This window comes from Staurois parvus, unplaced genomic scaffold, assembly GCF_062004578.1.
Source record: "Staurois parvus isolate SC_StPar_1 unplaced genomic scaffold, SC_StPar_1.0 ptg000020l, whole genome shotgun sequence".
Lineage (NCBI taxonomy): Eukaryota > Metazoa > Chordata > Amphibia > Anura > Ranidae > Staurois > Staurois parvus.
In genome coordinates this window covers 7048329-7063571 of record NW_028317816.1, presented here as the reverse complement: position 1 = coordinate 7063571, position 15243 = coordinate 7048329, and positions in this window count along the sequence as shown.

Here is a 15243-nt window from a genome sequence, read left to right as displayed (position 1 = left end):
TAAACACAACCTGATTTTTAAATATGATTGCAATTCTAGTTGTCACCAAGGACAAATTTCAAAGTTCTATATACCATTCTCACCACAAGTGTAATCTGGCTGTAAAATGAATGTCTGAGTTTGTTGATGCATACATTTACTAATGTATGTTGAGCAAATCCACTTCTTATTTTATATTACAACCACATCTCAAGGGGTCAGTTACTTAAGGGTTTTAAAAGAAATTTGCTTGTAATTAGGCGAAAATGTATCCAAGATTTTAAATATCCACTTTGTTACAATGGATTCTGTCAACTTTCAGTGAGATTTGCTCAGCATTCAATGGGTGCAAATAGCATTGTGTGATAATCGCCAAGTATTTTCTCCCAGGAAAACACAAAAATAACTAATACTGTACTTTAGACATTTAAATTCCATTTATTATGTTGGGCAGCAGCTGCTGTACAATACATTATTATTATTATACCGGATTTATATAGCGCCAACAGTTTGCGCAGCACTTTACAATATAAGGGAGACAGTACAATTACAATACATTTCAGTACAGTAGGAATAGGAGGGCCCTGCTCATGGAGCTTACAATCTAAAGGAAGGGGGAGGTGATACAAAAGGTGATAACAGCGGGGGATGATCTGACAGAGGTGATTCAAGTACAGTTCTTAGGTGGAGGTGGGGTAGGCTTCCCTGAAGAAGTGAGTTTTCAAAGATCGCCTAAAGGCAGACAGGGTGGGGGCTGACTGGACATGCTGTGGTAGGGAGTTCCAGAGGATGGGAGAGGCTCTGGAGAAGTCCTGGAGGCGAGCGTGGGAGGAGGTGATGAGGGAGCTAGAGAGGAGGATATCATGGGAGGAGTGGAATGGGAGATTTGGGCAATATCTGTGGATGAGGTTGGTGATGTAGCTAGGGGCAGTGTTGTGGATGGCTTTGTAAGCTGGGGTTAGTATTTTGAATTTTATACACTGGATTAGTGGAAGCCAGTGGAGGGATTGGCAGAGAGGGGCAGCAGTTGCTGATCGGTTGGTAAGGTGTATGAGTCTAGCAGCAGCATTCATAATAGACTGAAGGGGGGATAGCCTGTGTAACGGTAGACCAGTGAGGAGGGAGTTGCAGTAATCGAGGCAGGATATAACCAAGGCACGTAGAAATTGTTTTGTGGTGTCATTGGTTAGGAAGGGGCAGAATTTGGAAATGTTCCGGAGGTTGAGGCGCAGGATTTAGCCAGTGAGTGGATGTGGGGCCCAAAGGAGAGGTCAGAGTCTAGGATTACGCCTAGCACCCTGGCATGAGGGGAAGGACCAATGGTTGTGCTGTTGATCTTAATGGTAAAGTCTTGAGTGGGGGATCGGGGAGTAGGAAATATTACAAGCTCAGTTTTTGAAAGACTGAGTTTCAGGTAGTGATGTGACATCCATGCTGATATGTTGCTTAGTAGATTTGTGATACGTGAGGAGATTGAGGGGGTGAGCTGGGGAGTGGAGAGATAGATCTGGATGTCATCAGCATAGAGGTCGTATTGGAAGCCATGGGAGATTATCAGTTGGCCCAGGGAGGAGGTATAGAGAGAGAATAGGAGGGGCCCAAGGACAGAACCTTGGGGTACCCAAAAAGAAAGAGAAAGAGGAGCGGAGGAGGAAGAGTTGTATGTGACACTGAAAGTGCGCTGAGAAAGGTAAGAGGAGAACCAGGAGAGAGCAGAGTCACGGAGGCCGATGGAGTGGAGTTTACTGAGGAGGAGCGGGTGGTCGACTGTGTCAAAGGCAGCAGAAAGGTCAAGGAGTATGAGTATGGAGTAATGGCCATTGGTTTTAGCAGTTAGTTGGTCATTAGTGAGTTTTAGTAGGGCAATTTCTGTGGAATGTTGTGGGCGGAAGCCAGACTGTCAGGGATCAAGAAGATTGTTGTCGGTGAGGTAGCAGGTCATACGGCTGTGAACAAGGCGCTCGAGAAGCTTGGAGGCAAACGGGAGCAGGGAGATGGGTCTTAAGTTATTCAAACAGGTGGGGTCCAGCGAGGATGGGGGTAACCAGTGCATGGTTGAGTGGGGAGGGAAAGATGCCCATGGAGAGTGAGAGGTTGAAGATGTGGGTTAGAGAGTTTAGGATAGAGCAGGAAGGAGGCTGCAACAGTCGTGAGGGGACAGGATCCAGGGGACAGGTGGTGAAGTGGGCCTTGGAAAGGAGTTTGGTAACTTCCTTGGTGGTAACAGGGTCGAAGTAGGAGAGAGTTTGGTGTTGGGCCTGGTATGTTGGTTAGAGGAGGAAGCTTGACACTGAAGATCTCATCACGAATTGTGTCGATCTTCTTCTTGAAGTGACTAGCAATCTCCTGTGCAGTAAGTAAGTTGGTGGGTGGAGGCAGTGGGGCGTGGAGTAAGGAATTAAGGGTAGAGAAGAGTTGACGAGGATTGGATGAAAGGGTCTTGATGAGAGTGTTATAGTAGGTTTGCTTAGCAGCGTGGAGGCTGGAGTTGTATTTGAGAAGAGCGGATTTGTAGAGAAATAAAGAGAATACAGGCAGAAACTGATGGGCAAATCTCATTGAATGTCACTTGGACAAATAGCCATTATGTATTTTCTGGCCATAATGCTCTTCAACAGATGAACCAAAATGAATGCTGTGTTGCCAATCCTATTCCTTTAGAAACACAGTGAAAAAATATTTGAACACCTCACTATTACTAGGGAACTGTATAAGTGAAAAAACCCAGCTGTTTGCAACCATAGTGAATCAATCAGAAAGATACACACAATAAAAATTAATTTGCAATGAAAATATAGTGGGTGTATTACAATACACCTCCCCCACCAATTAATATGGGTGTTTGGTGAGTCAATCAATAATAAATAAATATGAAAAACATAAAAACATTAGAAGTTGATTAGTGTCTATAACAGGTACTACAATGCACCTCCCCTTACACAATGCAAATGACTATATATGAAACTATATAAACAATAGTGTAAATCAATTCATTCTTTTTAGAGCAAACATTGTCCCCGTGCTGGCAAGACACCTTCCACATCCTGTAAATGATTGGTGACTGGGTGATTAAACCGGTGAGAATAACATATAATTAGTGATCCGTGCTGTCACTCATGCTCCCCCTCCAAAATCGCACTCACCGCAAAATATTTACCCCCCCCTACGAATAGGTGGCTCAAAAGTGCTTGTTTAGGTGCATTCCTCCTGTAAGCCACTGTAATGGATTATCCTCCTGTGAGCCACTGTAATGGATTATCCATTGTGATAAGGTCCTCCAAGTAAGATGGGATGCTCCCAGTGAAAAAAGATTTCCACTCTTCCTCCACCACCACCACCACCACCACCACCACAGAGATATGCAATAGGAATAATCAAAGGGAAGTTTCCATAGGATTATACTGTTTATTTTTAATTAAAACCATATAAAATTGCACTTACAGGTATACCATGTATGGGCACTTTAAAATCAGCATGTTCTGGAAAACCGATGCACTCCACATGTGAACTCGTACAAACCGGAGTGACACAATTAGCTCTTGTCAACGCGTTTCATCATCATGACATCATCAGGAATGTCCCTTCAATAGATATTCATTTAGTTACGAATCAAAATTCAGACAAAATTTTCATTATTCGGAGATTCGGATGTATTCCTATCTCTGAATCACAACAGTAATGAATTTCAAAGATTCTGAAAAAAATGATTAATTAATAACTTAATTTGTATTAATTTGTTTAATTCAGATGACATGATACCATAGTTTGGTCCTTCTTGTGAATGTTTGAAGCATCCAAAATAATGTAACAAAGTAATGAATGATACAAAGTAATTCAGATCCATTTAGTTTTTATTTTGCATTACCATTTTTCATTAATATAAAAATGCACTACATGTGAAATGGAAACATATTGCAATATATACAGTAATTGATAAAAGTGAAATAAGATGATTCCTGCTTATTTAGTTTTGGTGGGCTGGAGGTGGAGCCATCAGAATCTCCGAATCAAAATGTAACAAATGAATCTGAAATTAATTTGTTCCATTTGTTAGTTTCGTTACCTCAGTCAATATCATCCAATCAGCTCATTCCGTTTCTCTTTGTGAGTTGGACTAGCAGGGATGACTCAGATTGCATAAGTAATCTCCCGAAATAATGAATTAACACATTAAATCTAATGTAGCCAATCTTCTGAAATTCCTTATAATATACTGAGCTCCAATAACTATTATATCATATTTCCTAGTGTAAACACAATCACATATAAAGTGCTCTATAGTCCATAAGGTGCAACATAAAGTGCTTCTTCAAAAAATGTGCAGTTCATTATTTTCTTCCATACAAATAAAAAGTGCTTCATGCAAAAACAGTGTAAACTTCAAACTTATTGCTTGAATGCTGCCTTCAGAGCTTTCCACTCCACCACTGTGCACCACCACCATTCCAGAAAACTCAGCAGACAGCTGTGACCTGCTCACTTAAGAGTTGGTCTAGATGAGCTTTGCAATGGATTCCCCAATCTGATAAATCACCTCTAAGAATATGCCTCTCCTCTTACAAAGTGTCATCAGGAACATCAAAAAAAAAAGAGGGAAAGAGACTCCAATAGTATAAAAACCTTTTTATTAAAACCACTCAATACACAAAACAACAGCTGTTGCGCTCACATTAAATGGTTCATTTATTTCAGGTACTTATATAGTGCCATCAATTTACGCAGTGCTTTTACATATATATTGTACATTCACATCAGTCCCAAACCCTCAAGAGGCGTACAATCTAAGATCCCTAACTTTCATTCTTACATACACATACTAGGGTCAATTTAGACAGCATCCAATTAACCTACCAGCATGTCTTTGGAGTGTGGGTAGAAAACTGGAGTACTCAGAGGTCACCCATGCAGGCACAGGGAGAACATACAAACCACAGGCAGGTGGTGCAGTGGTTGAGATTCAAACCAACGACCGTAGTACTCCCAGGCAGAAGTGCTAACCATTTAACCACTGTGCTGCCCATTCTGTCCTGCACTCAGCTCACCTATTATCATCACAGGCTGGCTCCACTAAGCTTAGTGCAGGCCATCCCACTATACAGATGCATCTCACCACTTTCGGACTCCCCACCAGGTCAGGATGATGTCACATCCTGTAGCTCTGCCTCCTCATATGTTTTATTGTGATGATGTCATTATCTCACCTCCTGGCTCCCCACCAGGTTGGGATGACTTCACTTCCTGTAGCTCCACCTCTACGTATGCTTTGTTGTGATGATGTCTTCAGGAGGCATAAGAGCGGATGTTTTTAAGTGTTTTGAGTGATTTTAATAAAAGGGTTTTACATTATTGGAGTCTCTTTTCCTCCCTATTTTGTGATGTTCCTGGTGATACTTTGTAAGAGGAGAGGCATATTCCTGGAGATAATTCATCACATTGGGGAATCCATTGCAAAGCACATCTAGACCAACTCTTAAGTGAGAAGGTCATGGCTGTCTGGTGAGTTTTCCAGAATGGTGGTGGTGCACAGTGGTGGAAAGCACTGAAGGCAGCATTCAAACAATGAGATTAAAGTTTACACTGTTTTTGCATGAAGCACTTTTTCTATACACATATGGAAGAAAATAATCAATGAACTGCACATCTTTTGACTATATGTTTAACCTTATGGACTATAGGGCACTTTGTGTTTGTGTTTACACTGAGATATAATATGATCTAATAATTATTGGAGCACTAAATATTATAAGGAATATTGGTTAAGCACTTGGTTGTGTGAAATGCAGCAGCTGGAACATAGGGGTTGTATTCAGCACAGGTGTTGATGGTTAAAATCTTCCAAAATTGCTTCCATTACTACAAATCTATTCGGAGCAACAAATATGTAAAACAAATCTGAACATACAAAACGAATCTGAGTATACAAAGTGAATTCTGAAAATGAATCATTCTAAGAAATTATTCAACTCCACTCTTTTTTTAAAAATATAATTTCAAAGTTGTGTGCACCATTTTGCTGGGAGTTTTCTAAACTGCTTTCAAATATGTAGGACAAGTATAGCTAATGTTTGGCACAAAACTCATATTCATTTAACAGAGAAGGCATACCTTATATAAGAATGCAAATATGTGTATCCTATGATTATTGCCTAATCAACCCTTGGACTGCTTATAAATGAAGCAATTGCTCAAACAATTCATCAAACATTTCTAATTTTTATTGTTGTATGTTAGCAATTATCTCAAGTGAAAAGCTGTAGACACATACAGTATATACTGCAATTTGTACTTTATACAGTATATTTGTAAACCAGCAGTTGTAAATCTGTCTAGTATACAGCATATACAATATTGCATTTAAGAATGTGATATCAGGGCACCATATTTTAATTTTAATTAAATCTTCTATCAGTGAGATTGACTCTTTAAAGGATAAGTTCACCTTTTGGACAAAAATAATAAATGCACATTTTTTTGCAGGTAAACAAATGTGCAGTTATTATTTTTGTCCAAAGGAGCCTGGAAAGCATTGCACCAGTGATCAGTAGATTGATGATGCCATGCAGGTCTCCTGCAAACCTATCAGAATATCTGCTTTCCGTATGGGATGTATGAGCAATGAAAGGGATTTCCGTCAAGATGAATCGCGATCGGAAATGCACATGCACATAGGAATTCCTGCAGGAGAATTGCTGGTTGTGCACATGCGCGCAGGAATGCATAATCGCGCACACGCACGTGCACACGGACAGTGAAGATTGGCGCTAGACGGCCTATTTGAGGAGTGTGTCTGCCCATGTTCAGTGCTGACTGGTCTTCAGCTCCCCCGTGTCCTGCTTGTTCCTGTGTGATTCCTTTGTTGCTGACCCGGCTTGTTCCTCATCTGACTCTGATTGCTCTCCTAATTGATACTGGTTCCTGACTTTGGCTCTGCTCCTGACCTTGGCTTTCATTCTGATTCTGTACCGTGCTGTCCGACTGTTGATGACCCTGGCTATTCCCATGACACTGCTCCTGTCTCTTACCCTCACTACCTGCCTTGCTCTGGTGCACGCCTGGCAATCTACAAGACCTGCTCTGCTTGTTACTACTGTGCCTGAATCAGAAGATCATCAGTCTTCCAGAGTCATCATCTGCAAGAGCTGCCAAAAACAGCTACTGGCGCTTTTGTTCCCCTGGGTCCTAGACTCCCTCTGTTCCAACTCCAGTGGGGTCAGGGCTAGTGACACAAGTGAGGCCGACCTCGTCATTTCAGTCTCCCATCAGGTACATGACAAGCAAGCAGGTATTCTGACAGGAAGCTTCAATGAACTACCACGGCACTGCACAGCATCATGGTAGTTCATTGAGAACTACAAGCCCACAGCTGCTAATGCTGTCAGGACTTGCAGTTCATTAATTCATGGAAGTCCGTGAATGAATGATGCAGCCGTGTGGGCGAAGTCCCAAACGGCCACGCTGTTTTCAAATCTGACAGATAGTACGAGGTAACTTCTCCTCATAGGGAGGGGGGACAGCAGGCACGGCTGCAGCTATGGGAACATGTTACATGTTCCAAAGGTGAACTTATCCTTTAAGCCCATACAACATGCTTCTATCTTTAAGTTTCTTTTTCACTTACCTAACAAATATTACAAAATAGAGAATGTACTCAGACACTCTAAAGAACCCAAACACAAAAGTTTAAAAGAAAGTGGAACTTTTACTGTAGGGACACAAAATTGTCCACTTGGCACACATGCTGGTTTCAGTCGTTCAGCTCATAAAAAACATAACTGTCCTTTTTTGCAGATTTAAATTAGTGTAAATTGATGATTTTAACGTTTGTACATTTGAAACACTATTAGGTAGACTAAGAATAGATTGCACAGTGGAAGCCAAAGCTAATAAACAGCTTAAAATTGCCCTTAATGTTTTAAGCCACTGTCTAGATTATTGTTATTTCTGCATTATGTCATGGAATTCAAGGTGCCAAATAGTTCTTCATATAACGGAGTGTTTGTCAATGAAAGGCAGCAACGATTAGACCAGGTTCTGTTTCAGACATACCAATAAGTGTGGTCAACCTTCTCAAAGGTTCCTTTGGATACTGTTACTGATACAGTGTACTATGTCACCTTACATTTCCCAAGCCTGGCAAATTTTAGTTTGGCTTGGATATTTATGTATGTACCTTGGCTGGCCCTAAGGTCTACATGACCACAATGAAGACATCTAATGAAAAATGTCACGCCTAATGGTATGATACAGTAATGGGATGTGGCTCTTGGCTGGTCTTTAATTCCATAAAGTTGAAGGTCCTAGATCTATTAATCCTTCCTTGTCAATTTAGCTACGAATGAAAAGGAATACCCATATGTATATTGAAAAATAGTCATGTCTCTGTTAAGCATTTTTCTTGAAATCAAGATTTAAGATGAAAAATATCCAAGGTAAGACGCAAAAATGACAAATTTATGGCAAATGAAATTACTGACCTTTACCCCATTATGTCCCATATGCAATATCTCACTACTCTCTTATACTCACTTTTTTGGGGAAGTCCTGTAATACTAAGATTCTGAACACACAAAATATGATTGTGACTTGGTTCACAGTACCACTTGACCCCAAACTCTGTCTTTTTATGAACTTAATTTTAATTTTCAGCTATAACGGTTCCCAGATCCCTATTAGCCAATAGACTTATAGCTAATTTATGGATTTTCATTCTCTTTTTTCATATGAATACAAGATAAAGGTATTCTAGTAATGTTGTAGATTTAACTGCATGTACATCTAACTTAAGTATATGTATAGACATGACCTAGACTTACCCCCGAACAGCTCTCTTCCCCTTAAGATCTGTCCCAGCATTCATTTTTTCTTTTATTCCTGTAGTGAGAAACAGTTTTTATAACTCTCTGTGACTTTACTAACAGATCTTTGAAAGTCTTGCATTTGCAAATGTTGGGAGCTCAGTTCTTATTAACCTAGGTACACCACTTAAACTATCATCTAGGAACCCTTTCCCTTCACACAATGGAGTTGATTTACTACAGGCAAATAGAATGTTCTCTATTGATGGTCTGGATGTTCGAGTCAAACATAAGTTCAACTCAAACATTGGTCGTTCATGTGTTTGGTGAACACACGAACGGTAAGGACATTTTTCGGGCTGTTCGTTCACCGCACCCCTCAATGCACTGTACTCTCACCTATGCTTTTGTCAATCACAGCACAATTGGGTGGAGATAGCAGTGACATCACCGATATCTCCGCCCCAATTGTTTACATATAACAGGCAAATTTCGAAGTGCACAGCGAGTGCGGACGGGTCGGTGGGCATTTTTTTCGTATTTCAGCGAGTTAGCATCATCTTGATACTTCACACCTAGACAGAATAGGCAAACACAGGTACAGTGGGGCAAAAAAGTATTTAGTCAGCCACCAATTGTGAAAGTTCTCCCACCTAAAATGATGAGAGAGGCCTGTAATTGGCATCATAGGTAGACCTCAACTATGAGAGACAAAATGAGAAAACAAATCCAGACAATCACATTGGCTGATTTGGAAAGAATTTATTTGAAAATTATGGTGGAAAATAAGTATTTGGTCACCTACAAACAAGCAAGATTTCTGGCTCTCACAGACCTGTACCTTCTTCTTTAAGAGGCTCCTCTGTCCTGCACTCATTACCTGTATCAATGGCACCTGTTTGAACTTGTTATCAGTATAAAAGACACCTGTCCACAACCTCAAACAGTCACACTCCAAACTCCACTATGGTGAAGACCAGAGAGCTATCGAAGGACACCAGAAACAAAATTGTAGACCTGCACCAGGCAGGGAAGACTGAATCTGCAATAGGCAAGCAGCTTGGTGTGAACAAATCAACTGTGGGAGCAATAATTAGAAAATGGAAGACATACAAGACCACTGATAATCTCCCTCGATCTGGGGCTCCACGCAAGATCTCACCCCATGGGGTCAAAATGATCACAAGAACGGTGAGCAAAAATCCCAGGACCACACGGGGGGACCTAGTGAATGACCTGCAGAGAGCTGGGACCAACGTAACAAAGGCTACCATCAGTAACACACTACGCCGCCAGGGACTCAGATCCTGCAGTGCCAGACGTGTCCCCCTGCTTAAGCCAGTACATGTCCGGGCCCGTCTGAAGTTTGCTAGAGAGCATTTGGATGATCCAGAAGAGGATTGGGAGAATGTCATATGGTCAGATGAAACCAAAATAGAACTGTTTGGTAGAAACACAACTCGTCGTGTTTGGAGGAGAGAGAATGCGGAGTTGCACCCAAAGAACACCATACCTACTGTGAAGCATGGGGGTGGCAACATTATGTTTTGGGGTTGTTTCTCCGCAAAGGGACCAGGATGACTGATCCATGTACGGGACAGAATGAATGGGGCCATGTATCGTGAGATTTTGAGTGCAAACCTCCTTCCATCAGCAAGGGCATTGAAGATGTAACGTGGCTGGGTCTTCCAACATGACAATGATCCCAAACATACCGCTCGGGCAACGAAGGAGTGGCTTCGTAAGAAGCATTTCAAGGTCCTGAAGTGGCCTAGCCAGTCTCCAGATCTCAACCCCATAGAAAATCTTTGGAGGGAGTTGAAAGTCCGTGTTGCCCAGCGACAGCCCCAAAACATCACTGCTCTAGAAGAGATCTGCATGGAGGAATGGGCCAACATACCAGCAACAGTGTGTGCCAACCTTGTGAAGACTTACAGGAAACGTTTGACCTCTGTCATTGTCAACAAAGGATATATAACAAAGTATTGAGATGAATTTTTGATATTGACCAAATACTTATTTTCCACCATAATTTGCAAATAAATTCTTTCCAAATCAGCCAATGTGATTGTCTGGATTTTTTTTCTCATTTTGTCTCTCATAGTTGAAGTCTACCTATGATGCCAATTACAGGCCTCTCTCATCTTTTTAAGTGGGAAAACTTGCATAATTGGTGACTGACTAAATACTTTTTTGCCCCACTGTATTTTTGGTCTTTGGAAAACAATGCGTAAATCTTTTTTTTTTTCAAGGCCCAAGTTATTTTCCAGGCAAATTTAGGTCAATAATAATAGTGTTTTTCCTTCTGAATCTAGTAAATGTTTAGGACTATTTGTAGTCTGGAGAGTTTATTTAAAAATGTTTAGCCATACTTTATTTTTGCAATGTTTCGAACTGGGCAATTTGTTTAAGCAATTTTAGATCCCTGTGCTGAGTTTTCAATGTATATATTAATAAGTGTTCTTGCATGGCAAGACCACTTACTGTTATCTCAAATATATATTCTTATTATTATAGCCAAATTTACCACCCTAACTCCTCCCACAGTTTTTACACTACATAGACAGTAATATACCGAAACCTGTGGATTGTTTCCGATTGGTGTGCTATTACTTTGTGGAACGTTTCGCAGAATGGTTCACGAAATATCGGCATTTTTGTGGTGAAATTGGTCCCATAGGAATGAATGGCGGAGTGTGAGCTGAAAAATCAGCACATGTTTTCTAAACTGCCATCACACCCTCATTTTCTAGCCCACCTACACAAATCTTACATCAAAACATTCAGCTATCCCTGCTGCCACTAGAAATGTCTGAGGCTAAGCCATAGTCCTGATAGTTTTCGCAATATGACCATTTGTTTGCAACTCACGCCGCCCATTAACATTCATTGAAACTGCACTCTAGCCACCTCAAATTTGAAGGGCAATATCTAAACTGTGACTGTGCCTTCTTTTTTAATATTTCAGAGACATACTATGCATTAAAATGTAGGTCTGGGTCTTGTGATTCTCACAATATAAAGCTCTTCGCTGTAGGATTTATCATTTTTAAAACTACAACCATTTGAAGACGCCAGTAAAGTGAGCAATTTGGAGCAGTTTGTTTTTAACCGCTCTTCTCTGCCCTATTTGAAATCTAATTTTGAATTCGAGACAGTTTGGCCTGCTTCTGGTTAAAGGTTTGGAAATAAGTTTTCTACAGTAAAGAGTATTTGAGGTGATAATGCTGCTAATGTTTTTATAAATGTATGTTTTAATGTAACTGTGAAGCACTTTGGGCAACAACATTGCAATTAAATGTGCTATATAAATAATTAAAAGTTGAAATGCATTTCTCACTCTATCAAGCTTGCAATGTGCACTTTTTAAATTTGATCAATCAATTGGTTAGTGTAATGTTTACTATCTTTACTCACTCCAAAAACTCCACACAGTTACTCTGCCCACTCCATAAAGTTACTCTGCCCAGTCCAACCTTTTCACAGTTACTTCAGCCACTCCAACCACACAACAGTTACTCCACCCACTCCACCCAGTTACCCCGCCCACTCCAGTTGTAGACTACTAAAAACTAAAAAAATTTTTTGGCTAGAAATGACAGTAGATATTATGACACATTTCAGAGAATCTGCAAGAGGCACAGAAATCTATCATACACTTACTCCAAAATTTTGTTACTATGTGAAATACAAGGATAGAACAATGTTCAAATAGTTTATAGAATGTGCAGTGCCGTGTCTGCCCCTACATTGAGTAACCACTGAAATATTATGGTCACATGCTGCTACATTTTGGCAGTTTTGAGTAACATCTTTCTAGAGCTTGTTGTCATTGGATTGAATCTGGTAATTAATGCAGACATTATGCTATAAGCCATCAACTCACTCTTTTTTGTGGTATACACTCACATACAAAATAACCTCTAGTCAAAGAATAACTTTCATGGAAAAATAATTTTATACGTTCACCTTATTGAAAATAAATGAAAAAAAAAATCTAATTTTAAATCTAGACTTTCAACTCATTGGTATTTTCCAAATTTATGGTTGTATGGTTTCCAAGCTATTAAAGGTCAATACATTAAACACCTTTCATTATGTGTTATAACACTTTTATAAAGCCTAGCATAGACTATAAAAAGAAGGTTATGCAGATTGAGATTTACAAAGCTGCTTTTCACTTAAATCCCCTTAAAGTATGTCTTGTATTATTTTTCTACAAAAAAGGTTCAGGTTTTAATTTTTTATATGACTCACAACGCTTTTCTATCTAGAAAAACTAAATTAAGAAATGTAAGTTGCTAAATTCCGTAAAAGTTTGTAATACTCTTTTCAGACAGTGTAAATTAAAACTTCTATGTGTGAAGACTATGATAGGAAATGCAGTGAAGAATTTCAATAGTGTATGGAAAAGTGTAGTTCATAAAAACTAAAACGTATAATTATATTTGTAAGCCTGGTATTAAAGAGAGCAGTGTAATAAGTGACTAGTACCCAAAGCCCTGCAGTTTGGTTTCTGTGTGTTTTTCATATAATTTAGGGTCCACTCACACCATGTGATCTGTTGCAGTGGCACTTGAATTAAAGCTAGTTATAACAAACATTACTGTGCATTACATTAAAGTGGAACTAGACTGCATCTGAACACCACAAACCAAAAACAATTTTCATTTAATTTTTAATATGCAGAGCAAACCTTCCCATCCATCCATGTCTCCACGGTTTATGTTGTTGAGAAATCACTTTGAAAAACACCCCTTAACATTTCTGGCCGTGGCCAACTTGAGTAAGGGCAGATGTAACATTTACTTCCTGGAATCCATGTTCCCTTAGCTCAGGCATGCAGGCAGGCAGGAGGGTGTGCTTAGCTGAGAAAACCCATCCTCCCCTCCTGAAGACTCCTGGGATGTATGAAACCATTTGCCTAGGCTTGGAAACCAATAAGCAACTGAAGAAATGTTAAGTAAAAAAAATATATCAACTTATGCTAGCAGCATAAGGATTAAAAAGAGTTTTTGTGGATTGAGAGAGTGAAGTTCCACATCAGGGCAGTCAGCATATCAAAAATAATACCTGCTGCATTTTTGGTAATGCAGCACACTACAATGCACAGAAATTCACTACTGTGTAGTGCACTGGAATTCAGGTAGATTTTGGAAGTGTGTTGGGATGACCAAGGGCGGACTGACAACTCATGGGGCCCCCGGACAATAGCGGATCATGGGGCCCCTGTGTTCTTCCCCACACTCAAACCACTCTCAAGAAAACCTATGAAAGGTACCAGGGGCATCTCATGGGGCCCCCTACTGACCCCGGGCCCTTGGAATGGTCGGTCCGCCCCTGGGGGCCACACAGAAATACAGGTACATTGTGGAAGTGTGTTGTGGTGACATTTAAAATTATTGGCACCACAGCACACCAATGCATGTAATGTGCATTTCCACAACAAAATAATGAGAATGGGCTCTTAAGTTTTTTTTTTTGGGTGATTCAGTATTTTTATTCATAACTCCAAGATATGACAAAAATGAAATGTTTATTGACTTATGGCAGCAAGTCAGCCTTAGAGTGTGTATGTGAGTGCTTATTTGACTGTCACTGGCAGGGGCGGACTGACAACTCCTGGGGCCCCCGGGCAATTGGGGATCATGGGGCCCCTGTGTCCTTGCACACACTCAAAACACACCCAAAAAAGCCTATAAAAGGTACCAGGGGCATTTTATGGGGCCCCCTACTGACCTCAAGCCCTCAGGCAGTGCCTGAGTGCTCAAATGGTCAGTCCGCCCCTGGTCACTGGAACTTTGGATTAAACGTTCCTTCAAGATAGAGACTGATTATATACTGTATAAAATAGGGTTGAAGCCCTAATAGTGTATTTGCATTTTTGTTGTAAATGTAATTTCACTTACACTTAACATAAAACTTTCCTAGAAACTTCCTAAGAAAGTGTATAATTAAACTTTGTTGATTTGTATCACATATTAAAGCTTAAGTTTAGACAAAATCAGCACAAGGGATATGACTCCGTCACTGTGAGAAGATAAGAAAATGTGACATTGGATTCTCATTTAGGGTGAATGTGACATTCCAGACTAATGTTTCCAGGCAGAGAAAGCTGTGGATTTGGCTTTCTCTGGATTCTGCAGCTCTGGATCGGAACATTCAATCCTGTGTCATGGTTTTGCTAGACACCTGCAATCTGGAGTACACAGATGTTGTTATATACTCAGGTCTGAGAATGTCTCAGGGCTCCCAGTTTGCAGAACAGTCCCATTGGGAGACAGATGGTCTCATTGAGGGGTCAGAGGACCTAGCCAGAAGCCAAGTGACAGAGGTCTTAGTTCCAGGAGTTAGGTCAGCTCCTATCGGGGTGTCAGGAAAACCCCATCCATAGGCCAGAGGTGAGCCATGTAGCAGGTTGCTGTTTCTAAAGGCTAGAGAGCCAAGTATTCAGGAGAGCTAGACAACA